This window comes from Trachemys scripta, chromosome 2, assembly GCF_013100865.1.
Source record: "Trachemys scripta elegans isolate TJP31775 chromosome 2, CAS_Tse_1.0, whole genome shotgun sequence".
Taxonomy (NCBI): domain Eukaryota; kingdom Metazoa; phylum Chordata; order Testudines; family Emydidae; genus Trachemys; species Trachemys scripta.
Genome location: NC_048299.1, coordinates 169,929,768 through 169,944,035, shown reverse-complemented (window position 1 = coordinate 169,944,035; position 14,268 = coordinate 169,929,768). Strand labels below are relative to the sequence as shown.

The 14,268-nt window shown below is 41.8% G+C and overlaps 1 long non-coding RNA gene across 1 annotated transcript in view; it reads right to left on the bottom strand.

Moving 5' to 3' along the window:
- Positions 1-14,023, bottom strand: part of LOC117873191 — a 23,716-nt gene extending 9,693 nt beyond the window's left edge. The window contains exon 1 of the long non-coding RNA XR_004644654.1: positions 13,863-14,023. This is a non-coding gene — a long non-coding RNA (uncharacterized LOC117873191). The remainder of the gene's footprint in view (positions 1-13,862) is intronic.
- Between the last annotated feature and the right edge of the window lie 245 nt (positions 14,024-14,268).

The following is a 14,268-nucleotide window of genomic DNA, read 5'->3' as shown; positions in this document are numbered from 1 at the left end:
GGGGTCAGGGCAGAGGGCTGGGGTGTGTGTGTGTGGGGGGGGTTCAAAGGTCAGGGCTGGGGGTGTGTGGGGGTTCAGGACAGAAGGCTGAGGGTGGGGGGGTTCAAAGGTCAGGGCTGGGGGTGTGTGGGGGTTCAGGGCAGAAGGCTGGGTGTGTGTTAGGGTGTGGGGGGTTCAGGGCAGAAGGCTGGCGGTGTGGGGGGGTTCAAGGGTCAGGGCAGAGGTATGGGGGTGCAGGGCAGAAGGCTGGGTGTGTGTTGGGGTGGAGGGGTTCAGGGCAGAGGGGTGGGGGAGGTGCAGGGCAGAGGGCTGGGGTGCTCAGCTCGTGGGGGTGCTCCCAGCCCCCTGCCCTGAGCGGCTCAGGGCAGGGGGCTGGAAGGGATATGCCCTGTTCCATCCCCTTCCCCCAGGCTCCATCCCTACCTCTCTGCCTCCTCTACGGAGCTGTGTGCACGCTGCCGCTCTTCCCCCTCCCCCTCGCTAGGGCCATCAGCTGATTGGCGGAGGGGAGGAGGGGCAGGAAAGCACCACGCTGGGGGAGGGGGGAAGCTTGGCTGCTGCAGAACCAAGCTTCTGCCTCCTGCCCCCGCAGGGGAGAGCGGTGGGCGGGGGGGCTGAGTGGGGTTGGGGCCGGGGACCGCGGCAGGGAGCTGTGTGCCACTCAGAATCGGCTCGCGTGCCGTAGGTTGCCGACCCCTGAACTAGAGCCATTAGTTATTCTTTAGACAGTTTACTTACATTAAACCACAGGTAATTTTTCCTTTGTGTTCATTAACATCCATAAAATCATGTGGTACCATCTGCATTATTGTATGAACTTTATGGTATGTAACAGTAGGTCTCATCTTTTTCCATACCAGGACTGTTGAGGACCCTGTTGAGGGTCACAACCCCCAGCTTGAGAACCCCCTAGTATACAGGTTTCTTTTGAAAAAAATGAATTTGTTGATTGATTCAATAAAACATATAACAGTCTTATACATCTGTTACTCAGTTTTCAATAAACATTTATAGACTCATAAATTTTAAGTCAGAAGGGACCATTGTGATCATCTCCTACACATTGCAGGCCACAGAACCTCAAACACCCACTCCTGTAATAGACCCCTAATCTCTGGCTGAGTTACTGAAGTTCTCAAATCATGGTTTAAAGACTTCAGGTAACAGAGAATTCACCATTTACACTGGCTTAAACCTGCGAGTGACCCGTGACCCATGCTGTAGAGGGAGGCGAAAAAACCCCAGGGTCTCTGCCAATCCGACCTGGGGAAAAATTCCTTCCCCACCCCAAATATGGCGATCAGTTAGACCCTGAGTGTGTGGGCAAAACCACCAGGCAGATATCTGGGAAAGAATTCTCTATAGTAACTCAGAGCCCACCCCATCTAGCAGGGCCGCCCAGAGGATTCAGGGGGTCTGGGGTCTTTGGCAGCAGGGGGCTCCCTGAATCCACTTCGGAAGGACCCCCCACCGTGGGTCTTCAGGGAACTTTGGCGGCAGGTCCCGGAGCGGAAGGACCCCCTGCCTCTGAAGACCCGGAGAGGAAGAAGCTCCGGGGGCCCGGGCCCCGCGAGAGTTTTCCGGGGCCCCCAGAGTGAGTGAAGGACCCCACACCAGGGGCCCTGAAAAACTCTCATGGGGGCCCCTGCGGGGCCTGGGGCAAATTGCCCCACTTGCCGCCGCGCCCCCCCCCCCTCGGTGGCCCTGCCATCTAGTGTCCCATCTCCAGCAGTTGGGGATTTTTGCTACAGCTATTTTTCCTATATGTGCTCCTTTTGCCTTTGTTGTGTAATGCCTTACATCAAGTTTTCATTTTCTGATGAGTCCTACTCTTAGTGTTTAATTATAGAATGTGAGGCCTGCTATATGTATTTTTTCTGTTCCATTTTATTTTTATTGTGATTTACATGTACAAATAAATCCCTGCTCCAACCCTAGTTCCAAGTCCATTTTGCAGTTTGCCCTCATCACAGATCAGTTCTAAACTTGTAAGCATATGCAGTGTATGCTGTAGTACAGTATTGCTATTAAAGATGGATATGACCCTGGATCTATTCATCCCTTAACTGTGTATAAGTTTGGAGCTGGAGCTGAATTTTGTGGATCAGACCCTAATTCTGGTACTCTGTGGTAGCGCTTGTTGAATTAGAGTACATGACATGGTCCTAAGTCACCTACTATAATCAGATGGTGATTGTATGATGGCTTGGGAGAGTGACTCACTATGAGATAGCTAACAACCCTACTATCCAGGAACTATACTTCCGTATCCTGGTTTCTGTATCAACAAACGTAGGTGGAGCCGAGACCTAAACCAGCTGTCACTGTGACAACAGATATTTTATCTAAGGGGGGAAAAAGGCAATTAAATAACTAAGTCCTTGAAGCAAGATTGAAACTTTTTTTAGTTTGTTGAATTATCCTCTGAGAATCCTCCATTCCAGTCTACTTTGTAACTGGATTTATCTGTGATATTTGATAGATTCCTTTTAAAGTTTATGATATGCCTTGAATGACATTCTTCTAATATTGCTTAGCATTGCCATGAACATATTTTCATATCATTTTATGATAATGCATACAACTGGATCTTATATGGTGGGCAGTTTACAAAGTTTATTTTTAACAGTCATACTCTTTTTAGTATATTAAAAAAGCTTTGCACAAGCAATGTAATACATAATAGGCAAGACATTTAGCTGATTTTCTCCTGCCCATTAGGCAGGTTCCAATGGAGTTTGTGGTGGGTGTGGCCTCACCATAGCCTACTGCATGCTTTTTTTTTTTTTTTTTTTATGGTGAAGCAGACTTGAAGCCTAGCGACCACCAACTATAATTCTTCAATATTTAGAGATTTATATTCTCTCTACGCTGTGTCTTTCAGGTAATGTAACAACACATTTTTAATAATACCCCATTTCCCCAATGTTTTTACTAAATAACATAATGTAGTTTTTGTTAACTTAAGATGTTTGAGTTCTTCAAAAAGCTTTTACCCTTCTTTGTCAAAGCCCTTCTATACCCATACAAGGTACCAATTGTTTCTTTCATCTGGAAGAGTGCACATAGTCCATCTTTGTGTCTGTTTATTCAAAAAAGATTTTTGGTTTAAACCACAATGGTTAGCAAGTACTCTAAACAAAAGCACTTCATTAGTCCTATGCAGGCCCTGACGTATGTCATTATCCTCAATTCTAGGGCACAATTCAAAAAAATCTTCTGCCACTTTTTTTCATTAATCCAGTGTTTTTTGCCATTCCTCTGTTACATTTTTCTATACTAGGCTTTTGAATTCCTTCTACATACGGAGACACACTTTTTTATTGCCATAAGACCTGACATTGAATCCAAAAACATCACCACCACTGCTGGACATACATCCAATTTAATTCTAGCATTATTGCTGCTAATTTGGCTGCCATGACAGTCATTTAATTGGATATTCTTTAGATGTCTTAATTCTCAATTTTGGCATAAAATATATGGTCCCCACTCTTCCTGTTTTTTCTTGTTTGGATCCATTTTTATATATTTGACAAAACAGACTCCACTTTTCATCTATATACTAGTACACTTCTTTATTTTAAACCTACTGTCTTTTTTTTGTCCTTAAGTTTATAAAATAAATCTACATCCATGTTTGGACATGTGACTTTCTATCCATAAGTAATTTTCCCATGACCAAAAGTTTTGACTTCATTCAGCTTTTCCTTGTCTTTCAACTCCTGCATCCACCTTTAACAGTGTGTAGAGTTCTAACATTTGTGTGCTATGGTTTGCCTATTGAATTCCCAACCATCCTCGTATTTTTGTTTGGTACTTTAACCATTGCAGTTCCCATTAACTTTGGCCCAGAAAGTTAGGCCCAATATCCAGAGGTAGATTAGGGGTTTGTTGGGCCCTGAGCCAGAGCAAGTGGGGAGCTCTCCCCACCCCTTTCGTCCTCAGTCCCGTCACCATCCTCCGCCCGGCACTCCAGAAAAATGGGCACCCCTATGCCGCAACCCCACTCCCTGGTAGGAGTGCCAGGCAGGCAGAGCAGGTTGGAGCACAGGGGCACTCCAATTGTCCAGGTATGTGTAGCCACATATAGCTGTTGTAATAAATGCACTGCATGCAATTCATAATGCTTGGGCTTGTATTAAATCTAATGTTTTACGTTCTAATTTTGATACTGGTCTGATTAAGGCTCTGTATACCATTTGCAGTGTTTTCTTATCTGCCTCCCAGTTAATCTCAGGAAGATTTAAGCAGGTTAATCCTCCTGTACATTTATCTTTAACATCGTTTATATGACCTTTCCAAAGTAATTTAGTGTCAAATATTACCCCTAAGAATTTAAACCTTGTAACTATATCTGTTTGTTCTCCATATAGATACAGTTTATATTTCTTTACAAAAAAGAAAGTTACACAGGAAGATCAATCGATTTATCAACAAAAAACTTGAAACCCCATGCATGTCCCCAGTCAGAGGTCTCTTGTAATGCTTTGCTGATTCTCTTTTTTTGCAACCTCAGCATTCCTGCTCCTAATCCACAGAGCAAAATCATCTACAAATAGAGTGACACCTGCCTTGCCACTTTTTCGTTTTGGGAGATCATTTATCATAATATTAAATAAGGTCAGGATGATGATACTTCCCTGTGGTGGACCATTTTTAACATTATATATATGTAACATAATTTTTGCAACTCTCATCTGCTTGGTCCTTTTACTCAAAAATTCTCTAATCCATCCATACATTCTTCCCCTTATCCCTAGTGCACCTATTTTAAACAACAATCCTTTCCTCCATAGGGTGTCATACACCTTTTCGTAGGTAGAAAGACGGCTAACTTGAACCTTTATGCCTCATCATACAAAAAAATGTATTTCAGTTTCTAACTTAATGTGATAAGAGGTGCATCTTCCTCTTTTAAAACCACTCTACACCTTCTCTATACTACCATTGTTTTCCAGATAGGCAACCAATCTGTCATTCACCATTCTCTCCATACTTTTAACCAGACCAGACGTAAGAGCAATTGGTCTATAGTTTCCTGGTTTTCATATTGGAATTACTAATGCATGTTTCCACCCTACCAGTATCACTCTTTTTCTCCATATAGTGTTATAATTCCAAGAGAACCCTCCAACTGCTTCCAGAGAGATATTTAAACATTGTTACATATATTATCTTTACCTGGTGATGTATTCTTGCTGATATCAATCGCTTTCTAAAATTACCTCAGACAAAATCACTCATTCGGTGTAGTAACTTTGTGTTTACCCCCAGCTACATAATAGATCATGACGTTCTTCAGTGAATTGTCTTTTAATCTGGTGGAAAACTTCAATGTGATGTTCATCATTATTCACCCCTCAGAAATTTTCTGCTAAATTTCTGCTTTCTCATTATCAGAATTTCTAACTCTATTGTCAGTTCCAATAAGACTTGGGATGAGACTACTCTTAGTCAGAATTCCATTTATTCTTCTAATTTGCCTGTATATTTCTGATTTCCTGTTACCTGGGGGTAAGTGACTGGTCCCTTGGGACTGGGAATATCCTGAATATTGTTGTGATATTTGATGTAAGGGACCATCTACCACAAAGGCAAGTTTGCCTGGGTGGTAAGATAGACTGGAGTACCCAAGGGGACTGTCTGTGAGTCCATGGTTAGGCTGCTATAGTGCTTGAGGAGTTCACACTTGATACTTGGTTGGAGAAATCTAAGTATAGAACTCGCAACCAGTCAGGGGTTTTTGATAGTCCGCCCTGAAGTTGGCACTCACGGTTGTGAGCCACTCCAGACAGCGTGACAAGCTCCTAATTAGCTTTCTTAAAATCCCAGGTAGGTAATTTTCCATAACCTTCAATCTTACTTTGTCCTTGAAAAATAATAAGTGTAGGGAAATGATCACTCCTCATTCCTCCTTCTTCTATATTTCCCAGGGGCATTTACTTGCAATATCTGCTGTAATAATTCCCAGATCTAACCAGGAAAAACTACCATCTGCTGTACTACACTAGTGGGAGTGTCATTGTCTAAAACTACTAGATTGTTTTCATCAATTAAGTTTTCTAAGCATGTACCATTTTTATTTGTTGTCTTACTTCCCCACAATTTATGATGACTGTTTAGGTCACTGCATATGATATATGGTCTTTTATAATTCTTCACTATTTCTCTTCACTCCAAGCTTCCTAATTTCCCACACGGGTTATAGATATTATAAATCCTTAAAGATATATATTTCTCTTCTGCATTGGGATCTCAACAGCATCATATTATACGCTTACTTCTTTGTTCTCTGCTGCTACGTAGTTTAATCCTTCCCTTACGGCAGTATAAAACCATCTTCCTAGTTTTTGGTCTTGCCTGAAGGCAATATATCCTGGAATTTTAAAGCAAGCTTTTTAACCAACCATGTTTCCTGAATACATATGATATCTGGTTTAGTTTTCATTTCCAGGATATTTTCTTTTAGTTCTTGACGATATACTATCCAGCTGTGCACATTCCAACAAAAGATTGTGTTTCCCATACTAGTCATATTTCACCATTAGCCTCATTCAAAATTGCATGAATACAGTCCATTGATAAATTGCTAACATACAAGTATTTTTCTGCTGTCCTTGCTTTAATTTTCATTTTTTCTGATTTTTCTTATTTTTGATGTACAGTTTATCACATCTATCATAAATACACAAAATCTGTCTATTGTAAGCAGCCAGTTGGGTAGCTGATGGAGGCGTGCGACAAGAGCGGTGAGCAGGTGGCCGGTGAGCAGCCAGCAGAGTGAGTAAGATTCCTCTTTACCCTCCACCCAGGGTTTACCCTTACACAGTGTTTATCATATTCTTTATAAAATGAATCTGTGTCTGCAGTTCCCCTTTTACTGTGCTGTTTGTGTCTTCCTTCTCTACCTGATGCTTTGAGAGTCTCCTTATAGCTTCCACATAAGATATGTTGTTTGTCTTTTTGTATCTCTTTAGTTTGTCTTGCAGCAATACTCCCTCTATATGCTAGATTGTGATTACCACTGCAGTTACTACATATGACCTATGTCAGTTCTATACAATTTTCATAGGAATGCTGTCCCCTATATTCACTGCATCTTGTTTCCCCTTTGCAAACAGTTGCTACATGCCCATGTCATTGGCACTTAGAACACTTTAGGGGAGGGAGGATATATGGCTTGGTTCTCAATATCTGAAACCCTAGTGCTACTTTCTCATTGGGCAGGTCTATACTTAATATGCTGCATTGGCACAGCTGCACCATGGGAGCATCTCCCATTGGCATAGTTAATCCACCTCCCTGACAGGCAGTAGCTATATCGATGGGAGAAGCCCTCCTGCAATGTTGTTCTACCTACACGGAAGGTTAGGGTGGTATAACTACATCGCTAAGGGTGTAGATTTTTCACACCCTTGAACAACATAGTTATACTGATATAAGTCCATAGTGTAGACCTGGCCTCAAGTAGAGTCCCTCTCTTAAATGTAATCAGCACTGCTGCTGATGGCTTGCTTTCTGCTCATTTACTAATTAATCATTTATTTACTACTATGTAACCCTTCTGCCAGGTGGATCCAGCAGCAACCAGGGCCGGGTTCAATATCTAGGGGTTCCTTTCCATCGATGATACAACAGAACCGGTTCAAGCCCCCACCCAGTAATCTGGAAAAATTACACACCAACCCTGGGCGCCTCTGAGAGGCAATACTTCCCCACTCAAGCACAGAGTCCGAGTGTAGAAAAGCAACTTTTAATAAAAGAAGGGAAGTAACTTGGAGTTAATTTGGAAAAACACCACAAACAGGGTTCATAAACATAAACCATGAGTAAAAGACCCACCCCAAGTAGGTTGGGCAGTGCCCTTTTCCCCTCAGGTTCTCAAATCCAGCGACCCAAAAGTCCCTTTCACATGCCTTTCCCTTTTCTGCACCCCACTCACAGTTGCTCTCCTTGGTGAGTGCAGGCCCAGAGTTCAAGAGTGCATATGCAGAGTTCACCTCTCACCCTGGGTGGAGGGTAAAGAGGAATCTTACTCACTCTGCTGGCTGCTCACCGGCCACCTGCTCACCGCTCTTGTCGCACTCCTCCATCAGCCACCCAGCTGGCTGCTTGTCGCGCCTTTCCGCCACTGCCCTGCTGGCCGCTCGCCACACCTCTCCACCACCACCCTGCTGGCAGCTCATCATGCCTCTTCACTTTCGCCCTGCTGGTCACTCATTCACCAGCTGACTGTCAGTCACCTTCTGCCTTTCTGCTGTGACCACTGCACATCAGTCTCTCAGTGATTTTCAGCTCTTTTGCAGGCTGGGCAGAAACACTTCCCCCCCCCCCCCCAAGTGATTTTAGCTCTTAGCAGGCAGGGCAGAAACACAGTCCTACCACAACTGGTTTCAGCTCTGATTGAGCAATTAAAATAACAAAAAATGACTCCTAATGAAGCCTATTTAGCTCTATTCTTTGAACAGTGGGGAAGAACAGGTTAAGCCAGTCTAAAGAGGGCGGGGAGCAGGGTTGTGCAGCCTCCTGACCAGGACTTCTGTCCCCACCACTCTTACTTTCACAGGGCTTTGGCAGTCAAGCCCCTGGTTCAATGAGTTCCTCTTGACTCTTCTCCTCTTCCCCTTCCCCTCCCCCCCCACCCCAATTTGGAACAGGTGAAGCCAGTGTTTCTCAAACTATTGTACTGGTGACCCCTTTCACATAGCAAGCCTCTGAGTGCGGACCCCCCCCCCCATAAATTAAAAACACTTATTTATATATTTAACACCATTGTAAAATGTTGCAGGCAAAGCGGGGTTTGGGATGGAGGCTGACAGCTCGGGACCCCCCATGTAATAACCTCGCGACCCCCTGAGGGGTCCGGACCCCCAGTTTGAGAACCCTGGGCTAAGCACAGTCTTGCTTCCCTGCATTCCCACAATAATCACAGCATTGATAACAGCATTTCACTACCCCTACATTCAGTACTAATGTGATTTGTGACCCAACACCAGCCAAGTTGATTGCAGTGAGAAAAACACCGCTCCATCTGCTGAATATCTAAGTGAAGCAGGAGCAAACTGTATTTACATAATCACACCCAGAGTCTCCTCCCCCCCCAGCTAGCTGTGAAGGAAGCATTCATTCAGAACCTGATTACAACTAGTTTCAGAGTAGCAGAGGAGTTAGTCTGTATCCGCAAAAAGAACAGGAGTACTTGTGGCACCTTAGAGACTAACAAATTTATTAGAGCATAAGCTTTCATGGATATATGCATCCGAAGAAGTGGGCTGTAGTCCACGAAAGCTTATGCTCTAATAAATTTGTTAGTCTCTAAGGTGCCACAAGTACTCCTGTTCTGATTACAACTACTTTACCTTCTACTGTGCTTTCTCAGTAATCTCATTATTGGTCAGTTCTAATGGCACTTCATATATTACTCCCTTCACTTCAAATACTTTAGTAGCTGGCAACTTATTTTAACTTTCCCTAACATTTTAATGTTTAGCAGTTTATCTGCTTGCTCTTTGTTCTTATATTCAACTGAAAGATCCCCATCTCGCAACCTCCTCCTGGCTCTTATTATATCGCCTGCGCTTTTTATATCCAGTCAGCTACTTTCATGGGGTTAACATCACCTAATCTTATTTCTTTGGCTGGGGATCTTAAAGTTGTAACATATTGATTTATTTCTTTCCTTAGGTTTGCTTTTTTGCTGATATCATCATCTGGTTTTGATTTTTCTCTTTTCTTTTTTTCCCTACTTTGTGTCCATTCTCCCTTTCTAACAGGCTCTTCTTCAGTTTCCAGAGTGACCTCATTTGGGATCAGAAAACCATCTCCCTCAAAAAAACAAACAAAAAAAAAAACCCTATCCCTTTTTCAGCCCCAGTCCAACCCCACTCCTTCAGCTCAAAGAAGAACAGGAGTACTTGTGGCACCTTAGAGACTAACAAATTTATTAGAGCATAAGCTTTCGTGGACTACAGCCCACTTCTTCGGATGCATATAGAATGGAACATATATTGAGGATATATATATATATATATACACAAACATACAGAGAGCATAAACAGGTGGGAGTTGTCTTACCAACTCTGAGAGGCCAATTAATTAAGAGAAAAAAAAACTTTTGAAGTGATAATCAAGATAGCCCAGTACAGACAGTTTGATAAGAAGTGTGAGCATACTTACAAGGGGAGATAGTATGCTCACACTTCCTTCAGCTCAGTATAGGCACATCCAGGGGAGCAAAAGCATGTGACCTCAAAGAGCCTTACAAAATACTATGGAGGACGTAGCAATTATAAGATTGTTTACGTACTGAATGTCTATCTTAACCTTGCTAGTTGGAGCACTCAGTAAGTAAATAATATTTAGCATTTATAACTGCTTTTTTTTCTTCAGTACCCTTTATAAATATTAACTAATCAGTCCTCTGGTGACATTCCTGTAAGCTAAGCAGTCTTATCCCTTTTTACACATGGGAAACTGAGCCAGAGGGGCTCAAGTGCATTTCTACTCTGTAAAGTGACCTAGCAGAAATGGCATTGTCGGGTTATGTGTTTATTGCATTTCAATAAGCTGGGGTGACTAACTTTTCTCCAGCATTAACGTCAATTAAGTTATTCCAGATTTACACCAGCGTACTTTAAGAAAATAATTCTGCCTTATGTCCTTCCAGTTGGAGAATGGCTATTAATTCCTGGGGGAAAAGATGACAGTTTCTGAATCCAGTTTGTTTATTGGAAAATCAGAAGAGTTTTCTTCAGGTGAACTCTCTCTCTTAGTACACCAGATACTGAAAAGATTAATTGCTACTAATTCTTATTGGAATTAGTTTCCCACAATATTGTAAAAAGTAAGGAGTCTATATTCACCGCACCAAATTCTGTTCTTTAGTTATTCCCAATTTACACCAGGGTAACTCAGCCCAGAATTTGGCGCAGAGTGTGCACCTTGTATTAATTCTACTTTCAGGATTAAATGACAGAATTTTATTTTTTGAAGAATGGTGCAGCTTAACCTGTCTCCTTTCCCTTCTGCTCCTACCATTCATCATGTTCTGAGTTATGGGAGCTCCTTGAATCAGTGCACCATGAGTTTTATTTAACATGGACACACTGCATGGACGTCGACAGAGCACTCATTAAAACTCCCTAAATTCTGTTCCAGCAGGTGTTGAATACTGTGTAAAGCATGAGACTAGTTCGTCAAAGACTTCTAACAACCTTAAATCAAGTAGATTGCCTCGGCAGCATGTATTGTCCTCTGATCATAGAACTACGAGTCCTTGTGTCACTCCTAAACTCACATGGCTTGCTGCTACTGAGAGACATGAGTGGCTTTTCTTTTTTCCCCAGAGATCAACACATTTTTCAGTCTTGTATTGACGAAGACATCCTGTGCCTACTGGGAGCGATTACGTTTGTATTAAATATCTGTAGGATGTTGTTGATTTAGTAGTACAATCTGTTTGCCATCTCAATCTCCATATGGTATTTTGCACACATAACAGGCAGGTTGTAATAACTCAGTATGGTTTTTTTTTTGTTTGCTATGATTATCACAAAGGCTTGGCACTCACTTGTGGTTGATTACATGCTGTTTCTTTCAATCTCCTTTAACTCCCTATCTGAGACTGCCTCTGCAGCTACTGTGTCCCCTGGCAGGCCTCCTCTTTTCTGATGCCCTGTGCCTCAAATTGTCCCCAAAGGACTGTGCTGTGCCTTTTCTCTCCTTCTCCTACCTCTTCCAACTAAACTTACCTCAATCCCCTTCCCATTCATCTGCCTCTTTTGAACAACACTCCATTGAGTCTACTATCATCTCCTACTCCATTTAGCTGTTGTCTACCCTCTTCCCCTGACTCCTCCTCAACTTCCTTCCTCTTTAATCCTTACACCTTGTTCTCTCACTCTTCTTTATCCCACCATCCCACAGCTCTATCTTCGGTGACTTCAATTTCCATATTGATGTCTCTTTTGACCCATTGCCTCCTCACCTCCTTTCCTTTTGATTTTTAAACTTGAATCACGTCTCTTCCTCACCAAAACAGCCACTTGCTTGATCTTGTCTTCCCTTAAACCCTGCACTTTCTCTGCTTTCTGTCTGCCCATCACCTCATCTCCTTCATCATCACCAACCTGCCTCCACCAAACCTTTCCATAACTTTTAATCCATCATTGTCCGTGACATCTCTCACCTCCCTCTCTTCCACTGACTTTTTTGTTGAATCCCTCCATTCCTATCTCTCTTCCATCCATGATTTTTTTGTTCTGCCTTGTCTATATGAGAAAATTGCAGAGATTTAACTTAAACCTGTTTTTAAACCAGTACAGATCCTTGTGCGGACACTCTTTTTAATTCAGTTTAAGAGTGACTTATTTCAGGTTAGTTTACACTGTTTCCTAATCAATTTAAGCTCAGCTGAACTCAGTCACTCTTAAACCAAAATAAATGTGTCCCCAATAGGTGTTTGCACTGGTTTAACTAAATCAGTTTGAAATCAGACCTATAGTTAAATCAGTGCAACTTTCACATGTAGACAAGGTCTTCCTCTCTCCCACGCAAAGTTTTTTTTCACCAAACTACCAACCTTGGTTCACCCTCAATATCTGATTCTTTTGCCCCTGCTCATGTGTTGCTAAGTGCCATCTCCTCAAACACTTCACTTGTCCCAGAAACCCTATCCTTCCATCTCCTGACCAACAGATCTGGGCAACAAATTGAATAATTTAAACGTAAGTTGGCTATCTCTAGAGTTGGTAGTCAATTGATTTATCATTTACTAAAGTCACAGGGGTATTATCTAGTCATGCCATAGTTTACAGTAGTTTTTATTGATATTGCTGATCTGATGGGCTGATTTTAGTAGTTTAAAGTACTTCAACTTTTTGTTGCCACATCTGTAATATGAATTTTCTTGATACAGTCAATTGAGCAAGGATAAGCTTTTGCACACCATAGATATTTATTCTTAATTATTCTTAATTAATACTCTTAAGTCAATGTTGGGGAGTTGGTCCTATGGTTCAACTCCCCTAAGTATAATAAAGGGTTAAATTATGACAGTCTGTTACTCATTATACCACTTTGGTACAGCAAAGGAGCCTTAAAATGAATGTAAATATAATGTACACCAAATTTCAGATCCTTTCATGCCACCAGAGAACAGAGTAAAGGGGCCTTAAAATAAATGGAAATCAAGCCCTGAGTCAATTGCCAACTTGAATCATGAAATGGGGAATCCGTGCCCCAAACCAGCACATGTAATGACAGCTCAGTAAACAATATATGAGTGAGAGTGATTTGTAATGTCTATTTGGAGCATTTAAAATGTAGATAAATATAATTTTTTTTCAAAATGGAAGGCAAATAGCAACATCTCTGTAGCACAAAGTACTGATTTACTTGTAAATGCTCGAAACAGGCTTCAGAGCGGTAACCAAGTGCTTTTTGCCATTGATTATCTTTAAAAGGAATCTTAAGAGCTCAAATCCAGGGTGTAGAATTTAAAGTGTACATTTGTGAAGTGTTTTTCAGTGAAGAACTTGTACAGTAAAAATAGAAACTTATTTGGGTTAGGTACCCTCTGAGTGGTGGTTTGTATGGTTTGCCAATAGTGCAGTTTTTTCTTTAGTAACTGTATCAAGGAAGTGTCTAATTTGCAAGTACATATAGAACACTCAAGAAAGTAGATTTAATTTAATTCTGAGCTGTTCAAAATTTAGTAGTGTTGTGCTCTGAGTCTCCAATTGTTAATAGTCCTTTAATATAAACATCTTTTAAAGTTAGTGTCATTCTGTCCTGCAGGAAAACATGGGAGCCTGACTATCCAGGAAGTTGGTGAGAATTTTGCCATTACACCAAGGGACCTGTTTTTCTTTTTCCATATCTTTAGAGTAGTCTGCTAGGATAGGATGATGTTTGGTCTCTTGAGGGAGAAAAGTTTCTTTCTCCATATTTGCAGTGTGGTTCTCTGGGGTAGGATGTTGTCTGATCTCCCGAGAGAGCAAATTGTCTTTGCCATAAATCAGGCTGAAAGGAATAAAAAGAGATAAATATGCTGCTTCCGGGCTTTGGCAAGTGGGGCAGTGGCTTTGAGTTTCTGTAAAAAGTAATCTTGTTCCAAACATATTGAATTACAACTGTCCAGTTATAGAATTTCTAGTTGTTTTCTGTCTTTAAAGCCTCAACAACTTGTTTTTGGCCTCCATGCTATCGTACTAAGTGGATATAAATACTAGGTGGACTTTTGAGAAGTGCAACACTCGAGCAAGG